Source organism: Toxorhynchites rutilus, chromosome 3 (assembly GCF_029784135.1).
Source record: "Toxorhynchites rutilus septentrionalis strain SRP chromosome 3, ASM2978413v1, whole genome shotgun sequence".
Taxonomy (NCBI): Eukaryota; Metazoa; Arthropoda; class Insecta; order Diptera; family Culicidae; genus Toxorhynchites; species Toxorhynchites rutilus.
Genome location: NC_073746.1, coordinates 197,005,985 through 197,028,639, shown reverse-complemented (window position 1 = coordinate 197,028,639; position 22,655 = coordinate 197,005,985).

The window sequence follows — 22,655 nt, the reverse complement described above, 5'->3', positions numbered from 1 at the left end:
GATTTCAGTCGATCGCATGCAAGAATCTTCACAGTTTTTAGTGTGGAGTTCTTGAAGCGACCGACACCATCGATTATCTCTTTTCGGGTCAAACCCTTTTCGGTTATTACGCCGTCTATTTCGACGTTGCAACAGGGTACGTATACACGATACTCAATCGCAAAGAGGTCGCAGCGCGTTATTTTGTTCGCTTGGGTCCTGCTTGAGACGACAACTCGTAGTTTGTCTGGCCCCATCCGTGTAATTTCGGTAACGTCAGAAAAATGTTGAGTTAGTTCCTTCGAGATACGAATGACATTGAGAGGTTTGGATTTTCGTCTAAAGTACACAATGAATGGGCCTTTGGAGCCTTCAGGGTATTCTTTAGGACGAAAATCCTGTTTCTCGTCGATTTCCTCATCTTCGGAACTATCAACTTCGTAAACAGAATTTTCTACCTCAATTTCTGCTTCATCCTCTTGCTCTTCAGGAGGAGGTTCGGTATCAGAAATATTCAATTGCGTCAACGGGGGGTCCTTTCCGCCCTCAGCCATATTAAAAAAATCGGCCAACTGTTCGATATGAACAGAATATAATAATTATCAAAATGAATAAGTAAAAAAAAAATATTATAAGGTTATGCTGCGGATAATATTTATATTAATTTATTTTATTTAAATAAAATTCTAAAATGAAAAAAAGTTCCAATAAAATTTCAACGGTAATGTAACCAAGAAAAAATAGACACCCCTAATGCCAACGTTTGCCGATTTAGTAAACACACAGATGAACAATGGTGTAAATCGAGCACAGATGGTAGAAGGAATGATAGGAGGACAAAAGAAAAATAAACTTATACTTGCCGCTGCTGTGTGGCGTGTGTGATGAATCTGTATGAATAGTATCCTCTGCGTCTCGGTCGCGCACCACTTTGAGCTTCGCTCTACTCGCAAGCGCAACCGATGAAAAAAAAACACAGTCTGATTCGATGTGGAAAAAAACACCTTTGTTGGACACCTTGGCCTATTCATGTACATCTTGATGATGAAAACGTCATGCTACGAATACAGAACTTGGAAGAACTCAATGAAGTTCAACTTTACTTGAACACCACACAACACCGGGTAACAATTGGTACAACCCTCCTCATATTAACATTTATCTGTTTCTTTTCCGTATATTTCTACAAAAAAGCTAATAAAAGAAATGAAGTAACCAAAAATCCGCCAGAACCTCTCGTGGCTACTCAGGTGGACGGAACTGAAAACAACGGAAGTATTCCATTATCCCTACTTCCGGCGAAGAAGGCAGAGCAAAAATGCATCCCGAAACCATGGATCGAGCTGCCGAAACTTCAATCGAGGACGCTTGAAACTTAGGGGGGAGACGTTACGACCAGATGTACCCCACACGACCACTTAGAGCAACAACGAATCATAACAACCGATGCAACCAGGGTCAGATTGCATCCAGAGGCCTCCCATCAAGACAATCGCGAGCCATAACAACTGACGACAACGGTTGACCACGCGACATCATTCAAAGGAACCCGATCTGGAAACAACGCGACCGTACGGAAAATGACGCGAGATACCGACATTATAAAAAGGCAGGGAACAGAAGATAGCATTTAGTCTTAGTATGAACGTAGATGTGTAATCTTTAAATTAAGTGAAAATAAATTTATTTTTTATATCGTAATCGCCACTTTGGTCATTACTTATATATATATATATATATATATATATATATATATATATATATATATATATATATATAACCACCCTAGCGGACCCAACCGCTATCGGAACCACTCCAACATCACCCAGGGAGTCTAACAGCGGAACAGCATGGTCAGTGATATCGGACACGCGTGTACTGCCAGCGAAATTTACTGGAACCAGCAAGAATGCAGCCGCGGTATTTGACACCGCCAACGTGCCATCGTTGTCTGGTGCTAACCATCAATCAATCCATCAATCAGTGCAGTTGATTTAATCCGTTCTCCTTCCATCTTTAGTATTAGTTAGTTTTTTAAAAACCCTTTCAAGTTTATGTAAAACTTATCTGGCGCAGTCGGCGCGGATTTTTTAGAAGTGTTTAACGTCAGCTTTGATAGCTTCCGCGAGTGAATATCGTAGGAATAGTGCGTAATCCTAATCCTAATTTGTTTCTCTGGGGTTCTCAAGTCTATCATCAATTTTTGTGTTAGGAATACTTTGAATGTTTTGTTTCGGTTAAAATAGTTTTTGTACACCGTTTGGACCAAATTCATAAGCCTTTCAGGACAGTGGATGCCATTCTCTCTTTTCAAATCCATAAAATTTTTAAACATGTTGTAGATGACAGGTGTTCCGAAGATAAGTCTAGTGATTGTTCTTCGAAATACTCTAGGGTATATTTGTTCGTAAGTGTCTGCTTCATCCGGACCTATTTTATTGAGAACTATTTGATTAGTAAAGGTGTTCAAAGGGAGTTCGGAGCATTTTATAAATTCAGAATCATCTGTGTCTGCCGAATGGGCGCTTATATCATCAGACGATTCGTTTTCTTGAAGATTGAATTCATTTCGAACTCTTGATAAACTATCGGCGACTACGTTTTGTTTACCGGGGCGGTAACGTATTTCATAGTCGAATTCGCTTAACGAAAGACGCCAATGCACAAGACGATTATTGGTATCTTTCAGATTGAGTCCATAAGTCAGTGGCTTGTGGTCCGTGTATAAAACGAATTTCCTTCCGTATAAATAAGGGCGGAAGTATTTGCAAGCCCATACTACAGCTAATAATTCCTTTTCAATAGCTGAGTATTCCTCTTCTGACTTGTTGAGTGTGCGGGAGGCGAAAGCTATTGGCTTATCGCTTCCAATCACTCCTTGTGATAGCACGGCGCCAATTGCAAAATTTGATGCGTCCGTGGTTAGAACAAACTGCTTGGAAAAGTCGGGATACTGAAGAATGTTGCTCCCTGATAGAATGTTTTTGCATCTTTCAAACGCTTCAATGAAATCTTTGGAATGAGAAATTTCTTCCCCTTTCCTTAGAGCATTAGTAAGCGGTTTGGCGATTTTTGCAAAATCTCTTATAAACTTGCGATAGTATCCTAGGATTCCCAGGAAACCACGCAACTGCTTTTCATTGGAGGGCAAAGGCCAATCTCGAACAATTTTTATTTTTTCAGGATTCGGTTTCACACCATCCGGAGTTACAATGTGGCCTAAGAAGGCAACTTCCTTTTGTAGGAACTCGCTCTTATCCAAATGTACTTTCAGATTATGTTTCTGTAGAGTCCTGATTTTTGAAAGGTTATCAATGAGGCTTGTGGAGTATACTATGATATCGTCCATATAAACCAAACAGCTGGTACCAATATGTTCACGAAGAACGTTGTCCATCACACGTTGAAAGGTTGACGGGGCGTTCTTTAATCCGAAAGGCATCCTTAAAAACTCGTAGTGTCCGTTTTCGACACTAAAAGCTGTTTTCTGAATGTCTTTCTCATCCACCTCGACCTGGTGAAATCCAGATGCGAGATCTAAAGTGATAAAATACATGCATCTTCCTAGTTTATCTAGGATGTCTGTGATATTTGGAATGGGATACCGATCGTCTATCGACATCTCATTCAACTTGCGATAGTCAATGACTAGTCGCCACTTCTTCTTGCCAGATGCATCCAATTTTTTGGGTACAATCCAGACAGGAGACACCCAAGGACTATTCGAATGGCGAATAATTCCTTGATCTAAAAGTTTTGTAATTTGGCGTTTTACCTCTTCCCTGTGGCAAAAAGGGTATCGGTAAGACTTGGAATGTATAGGCATCTCATCTTTCGTTTTAATCGTATGTTTTATTGCGCTTGTAAACGAAAGTTTGTTGCCTTCCATGAAAAATATGTCGCTATATTGGGATATCACTTTGAGAAGTTTTGATCTCTCTTCAGAATTGAGATGATCAATTCTGAGTTGATCAAGTAAATTCCTGCTAGAGCTTAATTCAACATCTAATGACTCTGGTATGCCGGTTTCAAAATTATTAATCTCCGGTTCCAGAATATTATGTGTCAGGTTGACTTTTTGTGGTTCGTTAGAGTAATTTGTGATAAACATTTGAGTATAACCGTCTCGAGCTGCGTACAACCCAGAATGAATGAATACATTTGAACCAACATTCAAATCGTTATCTAGGAAAAAATCTCCTTTTGCTTTGGTTGGAATGTTTACTTGTTGTGTTTCATGCGCATTTAAATAAAGTGACTTTACGTCGGGATACTTGCGCTTCATTGAAATCGTACCTGCAGGAAATGATAGTTCATTTTTCGAAGTTATTATGTTAGCATGAAGATTTTTCAACGATTCGTAGCCTATAAGGCCATCGAAAAAGGGATGGAAATCAAAAATTAGGAAAACTTGTTTTGAAGTATTGGGGATTTGTGGAAAGGGATTGAATTCGACAAATCTGTTTATGGAGTGTGTGCCGCTCACGTTTCACGTTTTTTTGGAGTTGTAAACCTACAGTTTTGTAAATTCACATGTTTTTCTGAAAGATAGTTACGATTACTCCCGGAATCGATTAAAAATTTTAATTCGCCTTTATCTGTTTCAATTGTTATGTATGGGATGAAGTTATTTACGTTTTGTCCGTTGGATAGTTCGCTATTTGAAAATTTAAATCATCGACCTTTTGTTCGGGTTCAATTTCGTTGTTATTTACTGTTTGCTCTGGTTCTACCGTAGGTGGGTTTGTGTCGCACTCTGCTTGTGGTGTTTCGTCGTACTGAAATTCATAATTTTGGTGGTATTGCTCTGGGAAGCAATAATTACTATCAACGTATGGGGAATAGTCATTATAATCGAAAGGTTCATGTTCCATATGGAAATTTGGCCTATTCATGTAGTTCATCTTTCTAGACCTAATGGATGCGTCTACCTCCATAGGATCTGGTTTTGGTTGCTGTATGTTTCGCGGAGCGAAGGCATTTTGGTTAGGGAAAGGACCTTTGAAATAATTGAATGGGTTTGGGTTAGGTCGTGGAGTGAAAGGATTTTGGTTAGGGAAAGTTTGAGGTTTGAAAGAGTTAAAATGGTTTAGATTAGGTTGTGGTTTAAATGGGTGGAAATGGTTTGGATTTATTTGCATTTTATATGGATTAAGTGTTGTTCTAAATGGGTTTTGGAACGTATTAGGATTTGGGAATGGAGTGATTCTAAAGGAGGATATCTAAAAGTGGGTGTGAATTGTGGTTTGGGTGGTATTGGAGGACTGTGGTTTTTAAACGGATTTTTCACGTAATTGTAGTTGCACTCCTCTGAGCAAAGTCTCAGAGCTTCCTTCATGGTGCTAGGCGCTTGCGCCCGAATGATTGGACCTAAAGGCTCTTTTAGCCCTGCCAGAAAAACTTTAAGGCCAATTTCTGAATAGAATCGCTGTTTAGCAGCTTTCACAGCTGCGTTATTTTCGCTAATTCCAAGATTATTAATGAGAAGAGAAATTATGTGGGATATTTTCCCGTAAAATTCTTCGACTGTTCCGGTTTGATACGGATACACTGTATCCACACATTATACATAGGCGTTCCAATTGCCTCATTTAAAATGGGTATAATGTTATCAATGGATTTTATAAATTGATGCAGCTTTATGGGATTCCCATCAAAGGCGGGAAGATCCCTCAAAATGTTAGGAGTCTGCAATTTTTTCAAGACGTTCTCTGGATTCGAAACCGTCTGTATATGAACGTTGCTAATCGCTCGATTCTGAATCGACGCGATTTGCTCCGCTCATTGATGGGCTTTCAGCCTGGCAGCTGCTGTTTCCGACTCTGCGGACAGCACAGCTTGCGCAGCGCCTTGCGCCTCTAATTCGAGCTGGGCGATGCGATCATCGCGATCGGCCACAGCGCGTTGTAAACTAGCCAACTGTTGCTGGATATTTTCCATTTCAATCAGTTGAGCTTCATTATTTTTTTTTCGATAACACTGATAATAACACTATTTTAAATTAGTTATTGTTTTTAAAAATTATTGTTTCACTTGTTAATACAAATAGTTGATACAACATATTCTTTCTGTTTTTATTTTTTTTAAAAAGTGTAAAATTACTCACCTTTGAACTCGAGTACAGCTACAGTAATTCACTTCACGATTATGTCTAATTCGCTAATTTATTACGTCTGATTCACTTATCTATATTTTAGGTTACTATTTTTGTTGGTTGCGATATTCACTCGTGTTTTTGGTTTGCGGTTTTTAGGAGGATTACGCACTATTCCTACGATATTCACTCGCGGAAGCTATCAAAGCTGACGTTAAACACTTCTCAAAAATCCGCGCCGACTGCGCCAAATAAGTTTTACATAAACTTGAAAGGGTTTTTAAAAAACTAACTAAAGATGGAAGGAGAACGGATTAAATCAACTGCACTGATTGATGGTCTAAACTGTAATGTTAATCTTTATTATTTCCGAAGCCTAACTGCCCTGCCAAAACTGATTACTTAGCACCAGACAACGATGGCACGTTGGCGGTGTCAAATACCGCGGCTGCATTCTTGCTGGTTCCAGTAAATTTCGCTGGCAGTACACGCGTGTCCGATATCACTGACCATGCTGTTCCGCTGTTAGACTCCCTGGGTGATGTTGGAGTGGTTCCGATAGCGGTTGGGTCCGCTAGGGTGGTTCCGTGTTTAACTTATATATATATATATATATATATATATATATATATATATATATATATATATATATATATATATATATCCGTCCGCGTCGAGTGTCATACAAGAACTCTGTTAATGCTAGTTACAAAAGTCTTAAGTTAAACACGGAACCACCCTAGCGGACCCAACCGCTATCGGAACCACTCCAACATCACCCAGGGAGTCTAACAGCGGAACAGCATGGTCAGTGATATCGGACACGCGTGTACTGCCAGCGAAATTTACTGGAACCAGCAAGAATGCAGCCGCGGTATTTGACACCGCCAACGTGCCATCGCGGAACGGAACCACCCTAGCGGACCCAACCGCTATCGGAACCACTCCAACATCACCCAGGGAGTCTAACAGCGGAACAGCATGGTCAGTGATATCGGACACGCGTGTACTGCCAGCGAAATTTACTGGAACCAGCAAGAATGCAGCCGCGGTATTTGACACCGCCAACGTGCCATCGTTGTCTGGTGCTAAGTAATCAGTTTTGGCAGGGCAGTTAGGCTTCGGAAATAATAAAGATTAACATTACAGTTTAGACCATCAATCAGTGCAGTTGATTTAATCCGTTCTCCTTCCATCTTTAGTATTAGTTAGTTTTTTAAAAACCCTTTCAAGTTTATGTAAAACTTATCTGGCGCAGTCGGCGCGGATTTTTTAGAAGTGTTTAACGTCAGCTTTGATAGCTTCCGCGAGTGAATATCGTAGGAATAGTGCGTAATCCTCCTAAAAACCGCGAACCAAAAACACGAGTGAATATCGCAACCAACAAAAATAGTAACCTAAAATATAGATAAGTGAATCAGACGTAATAAATTAGCGAATTAGACATAATCGTGAAGTGAATTACTGTAGCTGTACTCGAGTTCAAAGGTGAGTAATTTTACACTTTTTAAAAAAAATAAAAACAGAAAGAATATTTTGTATCAACTATTTGTATTAACAAGTGAAACAATAATTTTTAAAAACAATAACTAATTTAAAATAGTGTTATTATCAGTGTTATCGAAAAAAATAATTAAGCACAACTGATTAAAATGGAAAATATCCAGCAACAGTTGGCTAGTTTACAACGCGCTGTGGCCGATCGCGATGATCGCATCGCCCAGCTCGAATTAGAGGCGCAAGGCGCTGCGCAAGCTGTGCTGTCCGCAGAGTCGGAAACAGCAGCTGCCAGGCTGGAAGCCCATCAATGAGCGGAGCAAATCGCGTCGATTCAGAATCGAGCGATTAGCAACGTTCATATACAGACGGTTTCGAATCCAGAGAACGTCTTGAAAAAATTGCAGACTCCTAACATTTTGAGGGATCTTCCCGCCTTTGATGGGAATCCCATAAAGCTGCATCAATTTTTAAAATCCATTGATAACATTCTACCCATTTTAAATGAGGCAATTGGAACGCCTATGTATAATGTGTGGATACAGTGTATCCGTATCAAACCGGAACAGTCGAAGAATTTTACGGGAAAATATCCCACATAATTTCTCTTCTCATTAATAATCTTGGCCTTAGCGAAAATAACGCAGCTGTGAAAGCTGCTAAACAGCGATTCTATTCAGAAATTGGCCTTAAAGTTTTTCTGGCAGGGCTAAAAGAGCCTTTAGGTCCATTTTCTATTACTATTAAGTTATACTTTTATTCAATAAAACTTTATTTATTTCTCGTCGCTCCACGCGGCCGTCCGCGTCGAGTGTCATACAAGAACTCTGTTAATGCTAGTTACAAAAGTCTTAAGCTAACTTAGCCAACAGTTTGTGGAGAGTTTCATTGGGAGGAGCCAAGTCGATTTCAAAGGGGAATAGCCAATCAATCGAATGCAGTGTTCGATGTGAATGGTGTCAAGAAATAGAATTGCTTACTGCGCTCATAAGCGCGCATATCGATTTCATGAGAAATCGTAAAGTGTCACGACGACTTTGTGTACGGTCGCGTATTTAATCAGAATAGAACTGGGTTTGTTTTGGTTTCTGGTTTATTGCCTTTAGCTGCGCGCGACATGATGTAAGGGTGCATTCATATCGCCCGCGCATGTTGGCTTGTTTACATGGACGAATGTGGGAGAAAAACAATTAACGAAATAATGCAGTTGCGCTTGAGGAATGTTTCGTGGGAATCGTAAATTGAAGTGACCACGCATGAGTCATTTATTTTGAAACAATCAACTACTTATGAGGAGAAGGATAATTTGTATATTGGGAGTTTTAAGATGGACTTTGGAACGGGGTTTGAAATCATACTACACCATCCCTCTTTAAGAGAATGATGTAATGCAATGGAATCATTCTTAGTATTCAGATTATGGATTAATTATTCCTTGGCTTCTCTCAATGTTACAAATATTGTATAGACTTTTTATAGGTTTCTAAACTTTTATTTTCCAAAGCTGTTGGTATATTGTAAACAATGGTATGTGGTTTTGTATAATATTGGTAATTTGATATATTTCTAAAGATTTCTATAAATAATTGTAATATAATTGGCTTTTGCGAATGAAGTAACTTCTCTAAAAAATGAATGTTGTTTGATTTTATATTTTTATTAACCTGTTTTTGTGTACTGTCTGTGTATGTACTGTTTTGGGGTTCTGAATCCTGCAGTTTGTATCTAGTATTTCTTGAACTATATATGGTCCGTCATAGAATGGATCAAGTTTTCTTCTGTTTTCTATTTTTAGATAAACTTTGTCATTAATATTTAAATGAATTGGGTTACTATTGTTTTCTGAGTTGCTTGCTCTTTGAATTTTCTGCTTAATTAACTTGTCTTTTGCTATTTCGTTAGATCGTTGTATTTTAATTAATTTTAATTCTTTACTATATTGTTCAAAATTATATATTGGTTCTGTTCCTTTTTCGAATAATTCATGTGGTAGTTTAGCTTTATTTCCAAAAATAAGTTCATGAGGGGTAAATCCATGATCTGAATGTGGAGTTGTATTATAATTGAAAGAATAGAATTGTAACCATTCGTCCCAATCAGTTTGATGTTCGTTAACGAAAGATCTCAGGTATTCATTTAAACACCTGTGATTTCTCCTATCGATCCTATCGTCTGAGGGTGATAAGCTGTACTAAATTTTTGTTCGACTTTAAGCATTTTACAGATCTGCTCAAAGACTTCATTATTGTATTCAGTTCCTTGATCAGAGCGTAAAATTAAAAATGTTCCGTAAGTTAAAATAAAATTGTCTACTAACGCCTTAGCAATTACATTAGCTTCTTTTGTGGGTACCGGAATCAATACGACATATTTTGTCAAATCGCATTGAATACTAACTGCATATCTATTTTTGTTGTGACTTCTAGGCAAAGGTCCAACAGTGTCTATGGAAATAACTTCGAATGGGTAGGATGACGTTGTTGTTACCACTTGTTTTTCCTTGGTATACTTTATGATTTTGTTTCGTTTGCATAATTCACAGGCCTTAATGAATTCTGCAATCGATCTTTTCATATTGCTCCAATTGTACATTTCTCTTACTTGAAGGTATAATCTATGTTGACCAATATGTCCTCCAGTAGGGGTATTGTGATAGTTGTATAATATTTTTTGAATATCTTCCTTTTTTGTTACAAATATTGGTGGATTGTAAATGATAATTTCAATTGAATACACTTGTGCATTTGCTAATATTTTAAAGTTTTCAATTGATATCATTTTAAAAATTTCATCTTTAGTTGACAGCGCTAATTTCCTTTGGTTCATTTTAATCATTGATTCTTCGACTTTTAGAAGTGCAGATTCTAATGTCTGACTTCCATTGAAAATTTGTTGCTGCACTAGCGCAAGAATTTTATTATTTTTCTTCAATATAAATTTCATTTCATTTTTGTCAACTTTTGTTCCAAGTTTGATTAATTTGTTGGTTTCTGATGGGTTGTTTGTCATGTACAATAATATATTTAATTTCTTTAGTTATAATATGTTTAATTTCTTTAGTTCGTCAGAGGTTGTTATTATTCTTGACAAAGCATCGGCTCCTACGTTAGATTTTCCTGATATATATTCAATTGTAAAATCATATTCTTCTAAATCAAGACGCATTCTGGTTAATTTTGACGTTGGATTTTTCATTCCGAACAGATAAACCAATGGTCTATGATCTGTTCGCACTAAAATTTTTCTACCGTATAGGTAAGGTTTGAAATAATTTATAGCCCAATGTATAGCTGTTAATTCCTTCAGAATAACTGGTTTATTTTTCTCGCCAAGTGTAAAAGTTTTACTTGCAAATGCTATTGGTAAATTTCCATTTGGTGTTTGTTGTGACAATACAGCTCCACAACCTATGTCTGAAGCATCTGTTGTTAATATAAATTGCTTCGTAAAATCTGGATATTGGAGTAATCTAGGTGACATTAATGAATTTCGTAATATGTTAAATGCATTTTGGCAATTATCTGTCCAAATAAATTTTGAATCCTTTTTCAGAAGTTGGTTAAGAGGATTTGCAATCAATGCAAAATTTGGTACAAATTTTCGATAATAATTACAAAATGCAACGAATCTTCTAACTTCATCTGCATTTTTTGGAATTGGATAATTTTGAATTGCTGAGAATTTAGTATCATCCGGTAACATGCCATATTCTGTTATTTTATGACCTAGGAAGGTAACTTCTGTGCTAAAGAATTTGCATTTTTGAGCGTTGAGCTTCAAACTATAAAATCTTAATCGTTCAAAAACTTGAGTCAAATTTGAAATGTGATGATTAACTGAACATCCCGTGACGATAATGTCGTCGATATAAATGAAAGATATTTCTGGGGTTAAACCGGCCATTGCTATGGTCATCATGCGTTGAAAACTGTTCGGACTTATATTTAATCCAAACGGTAATCTCGTAAATTGATAATGTCCGTTTTGTGTTGAAAATGCTGTAAATTTTCTAGACTCAGTATCCAAAGGTATTTGATGAAATCCTGACATGAGATCTAAAGTTGAAAAATATTTTGCTCTTCCAAGTTGGTCTAAAATATCATCAATTCTTGGTAGAGGAAATTTGTCTGCTAAAAATTTCTTGTTTAGTTGTCTGAAGTCGACAACTAAACGCCATTTATTGTCATTATCACAAGATTTTTTTGGTACTAGAAGAATTGGTGAATTATATGGTGAAACCGAGGGTTCGATTATATTACTCTCTAACATTTTATTCACCTGTCTATTTATTTCATTATGTTGAGCATGAATTGTCTTGTAATTAGGAATATATACTGGAACTTTGTCGTTCAGAACGATATTCTGCGAATAGAAATTGTTTTGGGTCACATCCTCTTCCGGAAGACAAAATATATCTTGATATCTACTAATTAAATTTTTAAACTTGTCTTTAGCATATATGGGAATTTTTTCTGTATCAATGGTCTTAAAAATTTCATCGAATCTATCACTATTAAGTTTTTTGTTATTACCATTAAGTATTGAGTAATTATTTAAAATACTTAAAGTAGGTTTAAATTCTGAATAGTGTATATACAAAGGTTTGCTTGTTGTATTTACAAATTTTACATAGGGTTTTGCTGGTGAAATTATAGTATTTCCACAGAAAACTACTGGATAAATTTCTTCTGAATGAACTACCATATCTTCTATAATATTCAAATACGGTATCCTTCTAACTACTTCACTTCGGCTTGGTAACATGAAGCCTTCTTTTAAATTATCTTCCATTGGTATTGAAATCTGTATATTAGCTATATTAAAGGTAAGTAGCCAATGTTCGTAATCTATTAAGCACTTAAAATTTATTAAAAAATCTCGTCCTAGTATACCGTCTGCTTGTATTGGTAAGTCTGCGGTAACTAGATGAAAATCATGATTTAAAGTTAAAGTATTATTAAAACACATAGCTGTATTTGTTATTCCTAAAGTTTCTACGCTATTTTCCGTAATTCCGGTTAATTTTATTTTATTATTAATATTTACAGGTTGATTTGGGAGAATATTTTGTGCTTTAAACAACGAAATATCTGCACCGGTGTCTATGATCAGATTGCATACTTTGTTTCCAGTCATGTGCACTTTGACCTGAATAAAGTTTGATGCATTTAAATTTATTGTCAAAATCGGTGAGCCTGACCGTAACAATTGCCCAGTTAGTCGACATCTGTGCTCAATTGTTACTGGTTGGCTAAAAAATAATCGGGATTGTAATTTCCTGATTGTGTCGGTTGATTGTTATGGTTATTTGTATTATTGTTGTTGAACGGTATCAAAGCTTGGCAATTATTATCTGATTCGTTCTGTGGATAAAATCGATTATTGCTTGTATGATTATTCAGTCGAGGAATGTCATGCTGATTAGCAACGTACATTCTCGTTGGAATGTTGTTTCTATTGAAAGTTCCGTTAGGATTTCTATTAATATTTTGGTTGAAATTTCTTTGAGAAGAGTATTGTTGAGAGCCTTGGTTGAAATTTCTACTAACGGGATATTGTTGCCAATTACGATTGAAGTTTCTGTTGTTATTTGGATATCTATTCTGATATCTGCCTTGAGAATAATTTCTCTGATTAAATCGGTCGTTCATCATTGGATTTCTATGGTTAGAATTGCGATTTATATATTTGTTATTATTCTGACCAAAATTATTTGGTTGTCTGTTTTTGATCGAATGTAGTACTACGGCATTTGTGTCTCTATTTTCCGTTTTCTCATTCTCCACCATGACATTGATGGCTTCTTGGAGATTATCAAATTTACCAATCTTCAGCATCATTTTTGTTTCCTTATTTGATGTTTCATTTATAAGGGTCTGAATGGCTGTCTTTTGAGACATTTTCCTAGCCACATTGTCAGGAATTTGTTCTCTAATATAAGTGTCTTTTAATTTATCTGTTAGAACCTCGAGTTGTTTTGTAAAATTCTCGATTTCATTAACAGATTTCAATTTCAAATTTTTCAGATTAGCTACTGCTAAATCAGAAGTCCCTTTTTCTTCACAATTTGATTTTATTCGCGTTGTGATTTCGTCATAATCAGTTGGGGTGGCGGAGAATAAATTTCTCGCTTTACCACTCAATTTCGTCAATATTATTTGAATAGCTGCAGCCTTATTTTCCTCTGGTACTATTGTACTAGTCAGATTAACTGCATCTATAAAACATCTTACTCCACCTGGACTTCCATCATAGGTGGGTATTAGTGTTGCCAATTCAGCAGCTGTTTTGATGCTTAATGCCATTTTGCTTGGTTTACGTGTTTTGAAATACCAAATTAAAATTTTTACCAGTATTTTTAATTTGATTCTCTTTTTAATCAAATTAATTTCGCTTTTTACTCTTAATAATGAGTCTTCAGTGTTTAATTAATTAATCCCATATTAGTTCGTTTTCTTAATATTCGTTTTTAGAGAGAAGAAAAAAATAATAATATTCGTATTACATTCGTATTTCATTAATTGCTACTGCAATTTAAATGATAACAATTATTTAATTGTATATGATTCACTTGTATTTCATTTATTAAGTCTTCCCCTTTTTTTTTTGTTTCTTTTGTATAAATCACTCTTATTTCATCATATCATTCTTGTGTAATCAAAAAAAAATTTCTTAAGTGAACTTCACTCAATTTTGTTTTGTTTTGTGTAGGGTTTTTTTTTTGTTGTTTGGTGCTATTTGCATTCCCTCGAGTATAATCTACAGATATATAAAAAAAAACTATTTTAATCATTTACTTGAGTACTGTCCTTGGACCACCGTCGCTTGATTCACTGCTCACGCCGCTCACTTTGCTTGCTGCTCATGCTGCTTGCTGCTCACACTGCTCACTTTGCTTGCTGCTCATACTGCTTGCTGCTCACACTGCTCACTTTGCTTGCTGCTCATGCTGCTTGCTGCTGATCGAACTACACCAAAACTTTCCTGGCTGATGATGATATTCACAGTTTCTGCACTAATTGCACATAGGCTGCATGCTGCTGGAACGTTGCTTTCACTGCTCACACTGGAATACGGTTCCGTTTCTTCATAATTTCGTCCTCACTCGTGGGGGATACAAATCAGGACCACTTGCGAACCATTACCACTGGCGGATGATTCGCGTCCGGGAACCTCCTTCTGAGTCGACGATTTTCCTGTTGCCACACATTCACTGCCTCCAAAGATCTCACACTCGACACAATCTGCTGCTTGTCTCCTTTTTTTTTTTTCCGCAACCGATTTTTTTTTCACTTGTTATTGCTCGATTTTGGGATCATTATCGGTAATAAACGCTTTTTGTCTGCGCATGCTAATTACACTCTGGTGCCGTTATTTCCGTAGAGTTGGCAAGTAATTTTTCAATTCACTGAAGCATACTCATTAAGTCTAGACTCCGTCTAAAAGCACATCACGACTTTCACTTTGGAGATTGTATTTATAAACACTGTCCATACGAAGATTGTAGTTTAGCAAATCATTTTGAACAGGTTTCAACTTGCGATCCGGTTCTTAAACAATTGCCATGCACAGAGTCTGTGGCCTCAACCTAGATCGCTGCGCTGCAGCTTTCAATTTTCGAAGTTCAATACTTTCACACACTATCACAGCAGGATAACGTTGACTGAAGTTGACGGAAGTTGTTTGTATCACTTTTAGGAACTCTTTTGTAATAACTAAATTTAAATCACCTCTAATATGATCACAGCAAAATGTTTATGAAGCACGTAATTTCGAAGCACCCGTCAACGGGTCGGCTGTATAAAATTGCGATTATCACTCAATAAAGTATAACACCGTAGTAGAACCACATCCCAGCAGATTAACGAACGAGCACAGACGGATCCGAAGATTGCAGTTTAACAAAATCACGGTCGCCATTTTCGATTACTATTAATTAAGTTATACTTTTATTCAATAAAACTTTATTTATTTCTCGTCGCTCCACGCGGCCGTCCGCGTCGAGTGTCATACAAGAACTCTGTTAATGCTAGTTACAAAAGTCTTAAGCTAATTTAGCCAACAGTTTGTGGAGAGTTTCATTGGGAGGAGCCAAGTCGATTTCAAAGGGGAATAGCCAATCAATCGAATGCAGTGTTCGATGTGAATGGTGTCAAGAAATAGAATTGCTTACTGCGCTCATAAGCGCGCATATCGATTTCATGAGAAATCGTAAAGTGTCACGACGACTTTGTGTACGGTCGCGTATTTAATCAGAATAGAACTGGGTTTGTTTTGGTTTCTGGTTTATTGCCTTTAGCTGCGCGCGACATGATGTAAGGGTGCATTCATATCGCCCGCGCATGTTGGCTTGTTTACATGGACGAATGTGGGAGAAAAACAATTAACGAAATAATGCAGTTGCGCTTGAGGAATGTTTCGTGGGAATCGTAAATTGAAGTGACCACGCATGAGTCATTTATTTTGAAACAATCAACTGCTTATGAGGAGAAGGATAATTTGTATATTGGGAGTTTTAAGATGGACTTTGGAACGGGGTTTGAAATCATACTACAGTCCAATCATTCGGGCGCAAGCGCCTAGCACCATGAAGGAAGCTCTGAGACTTTGCTCAGAGGAGTGCAACTACAATTACGTGAAAAATCCGTTTAAAAACCACAGTCCTCCAAAACCACCCAAACCACAATTCACACCCACTTTTAGATATCCACCACCAAAGCCACCCCAAAACTATTTCCAAACAAAACCCACTCCATTACCAAATCCTAATACGTTCCAAAACCCATTTAGAACAACACTTTTTTTTTATAAATTCGTTTATTTTTACAGGCTCAGTTACATAAGTTTAAAGGAGCCGAAATCTTAAATATATTTTTAAAACTATATATATGAACAATTTTCTTAAATCTATGGTTAGTAATGTGGGAAACCGATTACTCGTGGTGGACTCGAGATTAAAAGGGTGACATTTTCTCAGGAAAAGGATGGGGTATAAGGAAATTATTACAATGTTGATAATCACACACACTCAATTCTTAAATCTATTCGTACATCAGTTGTGAATTTACATTTCATTCTTCTGTTTATAGCAAGCAATTACTCACAAAGGAAGAAATGGAGGGTATAAGGATATAAGGATAATCACACACGAACATCGATAGATTTAAGGAAAACATATATTTGGGACATGTAATCAAGGTCTAACCGAGCCAACACATCTCTCACCGGCACATTGGGCTGCCTTCCTCTAGCCCGAAGGGAGTTCTCTAAATTCGATCTGGCAACAAGATACACCTCACACGACCAAACAACGTGTTCGATGTCGTGGTAACCTCGGCCACAAACGCAGATATTGCTGCCGGCCAGATTGAAACGAAAGAGTAGCGCGTCTAACGAACAGTGATTGGACATGAGTCGGGAGAAGGTGCGAATAAAGTCCCGACTCAAGTCCAGACTTTTGAACCATGGTTTGAGGCTAACCTTAGGGATAATCGAGTGAAGCCACCGGCCCAATTCATCTTCGTTCCATTTGCGTTGCCAGTTAGCGATGGTATTTTTACGGACTAAAGAGTAAAATTCATTGAAGGCGATTTGACGCTGATAAATATCGCCTTCAATCGCACCTACCTTTGCTAACGAGTCAGCCCTCTCATTACCCGGAATTGAGCAATGAGAAGGGACCCACACAAAGGTAATGACATAACAGCGTCTGGATAAAGCACTCAAAATTTTTCGTATTCTCTCAAGGAAGTACGGCGAGTGCTTTTCCGGCCTCACTGAACGGATAGCTTCGACAGAGCTAAGACTATCCGTTACAATGTAATAGTGTTCAACAGGTCGTGAGGCGACGCTGTCCAGCGCCCAATGAATTGCTGCCAATTCAGCAATATACACTGAGCAAGGATTCTGAAGACTGTGTGCGGTGCTAAAAAATTCGTTGAACACTCCAAATCCTGTGGACTCATTTATAGTGGACCCATCAGTAAAGTACATATTATCACAATTGATACCCCTATATTTTTCATCGAAGATCGTTGGAGCGATCCTCGATCGTTGGTAATCTGAATATCCATGGATATCTTGCTTCATGGACAGATCAAAATGCACAGAGGAATTGATGTAGTCAGGGAAACAAACACGGTTGGGAATATACGAAGAAGAATCAACCTGCATGGAGATGAATTCATGATATGAACTCATGAATCCGGAGTGAAAATTTAGCTCGATCAGCCGCTCAAAATTTCCGATCACCAATAGGTTCATGACCTTACACCGGATGAAGAACCGAAGAGATAATAAATTGAAGCGATCTTTTAGTGGGAGTAGGCCTGCCAAAACCTCGAGACTCATGGTATGCGTTGAGGGCATACATCCCAACGCAATACGGAGACAAAGATACTGAATTCGCTCGAGTTTAATTAAGTGTGTTTTGGCAGCTGATTGAAAACAGAAACTGCCATACTCCATCACTGAGAGAATAGTTGTTCTGTACAACATTATAAGATCTTCGGGATGGGCTCCCCACCAGGTGCCGGTAATTGTACGGAGAAAATTTATTCTTTGTTGGCATTTTTTACTCAGATACCTAATATGGGCCCCCCAAGTACATTTGGAGTCGAACCAGACCCCAAGATACTTGAATGACATAGCATGAGTGATCGGTTTACCCAAAAGTTGAAGCTTTGGTTTTGCTGGTCTATGCTTCCTAGAAAAAACCACCATCTCTGTTTTCTCCGTGGAGAATTCGATCCCTAGCCCAATGGCCCAGGTTGAAAAATTGTTCAAAGTATCTTGTAAGGGTTCTTGTAGGTCGGATTCTGTTGATCCTACGACAGAGACCACTCCATCATCTGCAAGTTGTCTTAGGCTGCAATTTTGTGTAAGGCAATTGTCGATGTCGCTTACATAGAAGTTGTACAAAAGGGGGCTTAAACATGAGCCCTGGGGGAGGCCCATGTAAGAGACCCGACTTACTGCCGAATCTCCGTGAGAAAAGTTCAAATGCTTCTCACAAAGCAAGTTATATAACATATTATTCAATAGAGGCGGCAGACCCCGAGAGTGTAATTTGTCTGTCAAAACCTCTATTGAAACAGAATCAAAGGCCCCCTTTATGTCCAAGAATACTGAAGCCATTTGTTTTTTTCCGGCGTAAGCCATTTGAATTTCTGAAGAAAGCAACGCAAGACAATCATTCGTCCCCTTGCCCCTGCGGAACCCATATTGTGTATCTGAGAGTAGGCCATTCGTTTCAACCCATCGATCAAGGCGAAACAAGATCATTTTCTCCAACAATTTCCGTATACAAGACAGCATTGCTATTGGGCGGTACGAATTGAAGTCGGACGCGGGTTTTCCGGGTTTTTGAATAGCTATAACTCGTACTTGTCTCCAATCATCTGGAACAATATTATTCTCCAGAAACCGATTGAATAAATTCAACAAGCGATGTTTCGCCACATCAGGGAGGTTTTTCAGCAAGTTGAACTTAATTCTATCCGATCCCGGAGCAGAATTGTTACATGAAAGCAGAGCAAGAGAGAATTCTACCATCGAAAACTCGGAATCAAGATCGCACCTATCTTGTGGTATATCTCGAACAATTTTTTGCACAGGAGCGGAATCAGGACAAACCTTCCGTGCAAAATTCAAAATCCATCGATGTGAATATTCCTCGCTTTCATTGGATGAAGAGCGATTTCTCATGTTTCGAGCCACTTTCCATAATTTTTTCATTGACGTTTCTCGTGACAAACCTCCCACGAAATTTCGCCAATAAGCACGTTTTTTCCCTTTGATCAAGTTTTTAAATTGATTTTCAAGGTCCAAATACGTCTGAAAATTTTCAGGGGTTCCACGTTTCCGAAAAGCTTTGAATGCGTTCGATTTATCCTGATAAAGCTTGGAACATTGGCTATCCCACCATGGATTGGGAGGCCTTCGACGAATAGTGGAGCCTGGGATGGGTTTCGTTTGAGCGCGAACCGCGCTGTCATAGATCAAATGAGAAAGGAAGTTATACTCCTCCAATGGAGGTAAACCATCTCTGGAATTGATGGCTAGAGCAATCGCGTCCGCATATTTTTTCCAGTCAATGTGTCTTGTGAGGTCATATGCCATGTTTATAGATTCAGAAAAATTCGACCCAATGGTGATGGAAATTTTGATTGGCAAGTGATCACTACCGTTGGGGTCCTGGATTACATTCCACTTGCAATCTAACGATAGTGATTTCGAGCAAAGCGAGAGGTCAAGAGCACTTGGGTTAGCAGGAGGTTTAGGTACACGTGTTGTTTCCCCAGTGTTCAAAAGTGTCATATTGAAGCTGTTACAAAGATCATATATCAACAGTGAACGATTGTCGTCGTACTGTTCCCCCCAGGCAGTTCCGTGAGAATTGAAGTCTCCCAAGATCAATCGTTGCTCAGGAAGGAGTGAGCACATGTCAACAAGTTGCTTGCGGCTAACCGCAGCTCTCGGAGGCCAATACAAGCTGACAATACAGAGGTCTTTTCCTCTGATGTTTGCATGACAAGCAACAGCTTCAATCCCTCCAATAGGTGGAAGGTCAATTCGAAAAAATGAGTGGCACTTATTGATCCCCAATAGCACCCCTCCGTATCTGTCATCACGGTCCAAGCGTATAATATTAAAATCGTGGAAAGAGAAATCATCTCGCGAAGAAAGCCAAGTTTCGGACAGAGCAAAAACATCACAATTGAAGTTATGAATTAAAAATTTGAATGTATCCAATTTAGGGATAAGACTACGACAATTCCACTGTAAAACAGTAATATCTCCGACCTCTCTATTTGAATTAGACATCAAGAGAGATAATCATTGCAAGGAGGGGCCATGTTTGCATCAATTGTTGCAAAATTGTCTTTAATACTGGAAGCATTGATATGACAATGGTTCTGATGGAGTCGGAAACATTAAAGCATGTGAAGATTTGAGCCACAAGGTCAGTCAACTTTATAAATCCCGATTGGGAAGTTGAACTGGTCGGTAAAATAGGGACAGTTGGGGTTTTTGATGTCCCTTCGAGTGCTGGGTCGTTCGAAGGTGAATTATTCCCACGGAAGCCAGGAGGAACCTGATTTTGCTTGTCCGCTGCACTCGATTTTTTAGGCATGCTAACAGAGGGTATAACCGGAGGGGCTTGTCCTTGAACTTTGGGAGTGGTCACATTTTTGCGCCGGGGATTCCCTTGGAAGATGTACGGTGTGCCCTCGTTAGCTGTATCCGCTTCCATTTCGTCAACTGGCAGCGAAGCGAAGACATTGTTTGCGGTTAAAGGTTGTTGCTGTTGGGCCAATGGAGAAGCGCCCTTCAAAATTTCCGCAAAAGTGCGCTTCGAGCGTTCCTTTAAAGAGCGCTTCTGCTTCTCCCAGCGAATCTTGTAAGTTTCACAAGCCGAGAGCACGTGCGGATTTCCTCCGCAATATGGACACTTTTGCTCAATCGCACTGCAGGATTTGTCCACATGTTGCTCTCCGCAAGTGGCACAGCGCTCCTTGTTGGCGCAGTAAGCTGCTGTGTGACCAACTGACTTGCATTTCAGGCAAGTCATGGGCTTTGGCACGAAGAGTCGCAGCGGTAGCCTCAATTTGTCCACCATAACGTAGTCAGGGAGGGCGGAGCCAGCAAAAGTGACTCTAAACGAGTCGGACGGCGTAAATTTCGATTCTTTCCCTTCCTGGGAGACTTTGCCGAGTTGTCGGCATACTAAGATTTTAACCTTAATCAAAGGCAGCTTTTTAAATCTGCCATCTCCTTCCATAATTGATTTGCACGTCAGACCCGTTTCGGTTATCACCCCCGAGATTTCTACGTCATGGGAAGGCACGTAGACACGATATTCCAGGGTAAACCTCTGGTCGACGACAATACAGTTTGCGTCTTTCCGATCAGCCACGACAACACGCAGTTTGGTCGGTCTAACCTTCGTAATTTCTGTCACGGAGGAGTATCTTGCCAGATCTTTCATGATCTGAATAACATTAAGTGCTTTTCCGTTTGGCTTAGGCCTGAAGAAAACAACCCACGGACCAGTTCCAGGTGCATCTTCAGGATAGACCTTGACACGTGGAGAGAAGACAACAGGAGGAGAAGGAGATGACGAGGATTGAAGGGGATCGGGGACAACAGGATGGGGAGGCGAAATCTGAGCTGGGGTAGGAGCAAGGGGGGTTGGAGAGGAGATATTTGCAGGTTTTTTAGAGGGGGGCTTGCTAGAGTTAGCAGACTCGTCCCCGGACGAAACATCCTCTGATGTAGAAACGCGTTTAAGTGTCTTCGCTGTTCCTTTATTTGTTTTTTCAACCAGAGGGGAGTCATCATCAGAGATCTCCATATCTGGAGATCCTCCCCCTCCTTCTGCCATTCCGTAATTGGTACCTCTAATCTAATATTTTGTTTTAATAATAATAATAATTAAAAATAAAAAAAAATAAAAGACGGGTGGGTAATGTCGGGGACATAACCGGAGTGACGTAGGACTATACAAAGGGGACAGCTTTTGCTAAATATATATTTTAAATATATTGTTTTATTTTCTTCTCCTACGTGAATACCTATCTACCTGAAAAATGGATTAGTTTACTGTTTACTCTTTATGAATATGTTGATGGTTCTGAAAAGAACCTTTGGTGTTGTGTTTTTGTTATCACTCGATATTCCCATCTTGATCGGTTAAACCTTCCTGTTTAGCTATTGCATTTGCCTCTCGCCACAGCTTTCACAGTTGGAAAATTTCTTTCCATCCAGCTTGTGACATGTTGTTCAGTAAATTACATTTAATGCGACGTGCCGGAGAAACACTTTGCCACTCACTGAAGCTAATTGTTGCCTTGATGAGCGCCGAACCGAAGCTGCTCTGTTCTTGATGCGGGTGTTCTGATCGTCGTGAGCAGCTTTGCAAGCCAACTCGAGCACTCCAACGGCCGAAACTCTATAATCGCTGTTAGGTATACTGGTGCTCCGGCACCAATCCGTTCGGCCTAGTTACCCTTGCGGAGCAATCAGTGAATGCGACCAACAGGGAACTGGAGACCTGCACGGTTCGAGTGAGACTTTGCCTTTC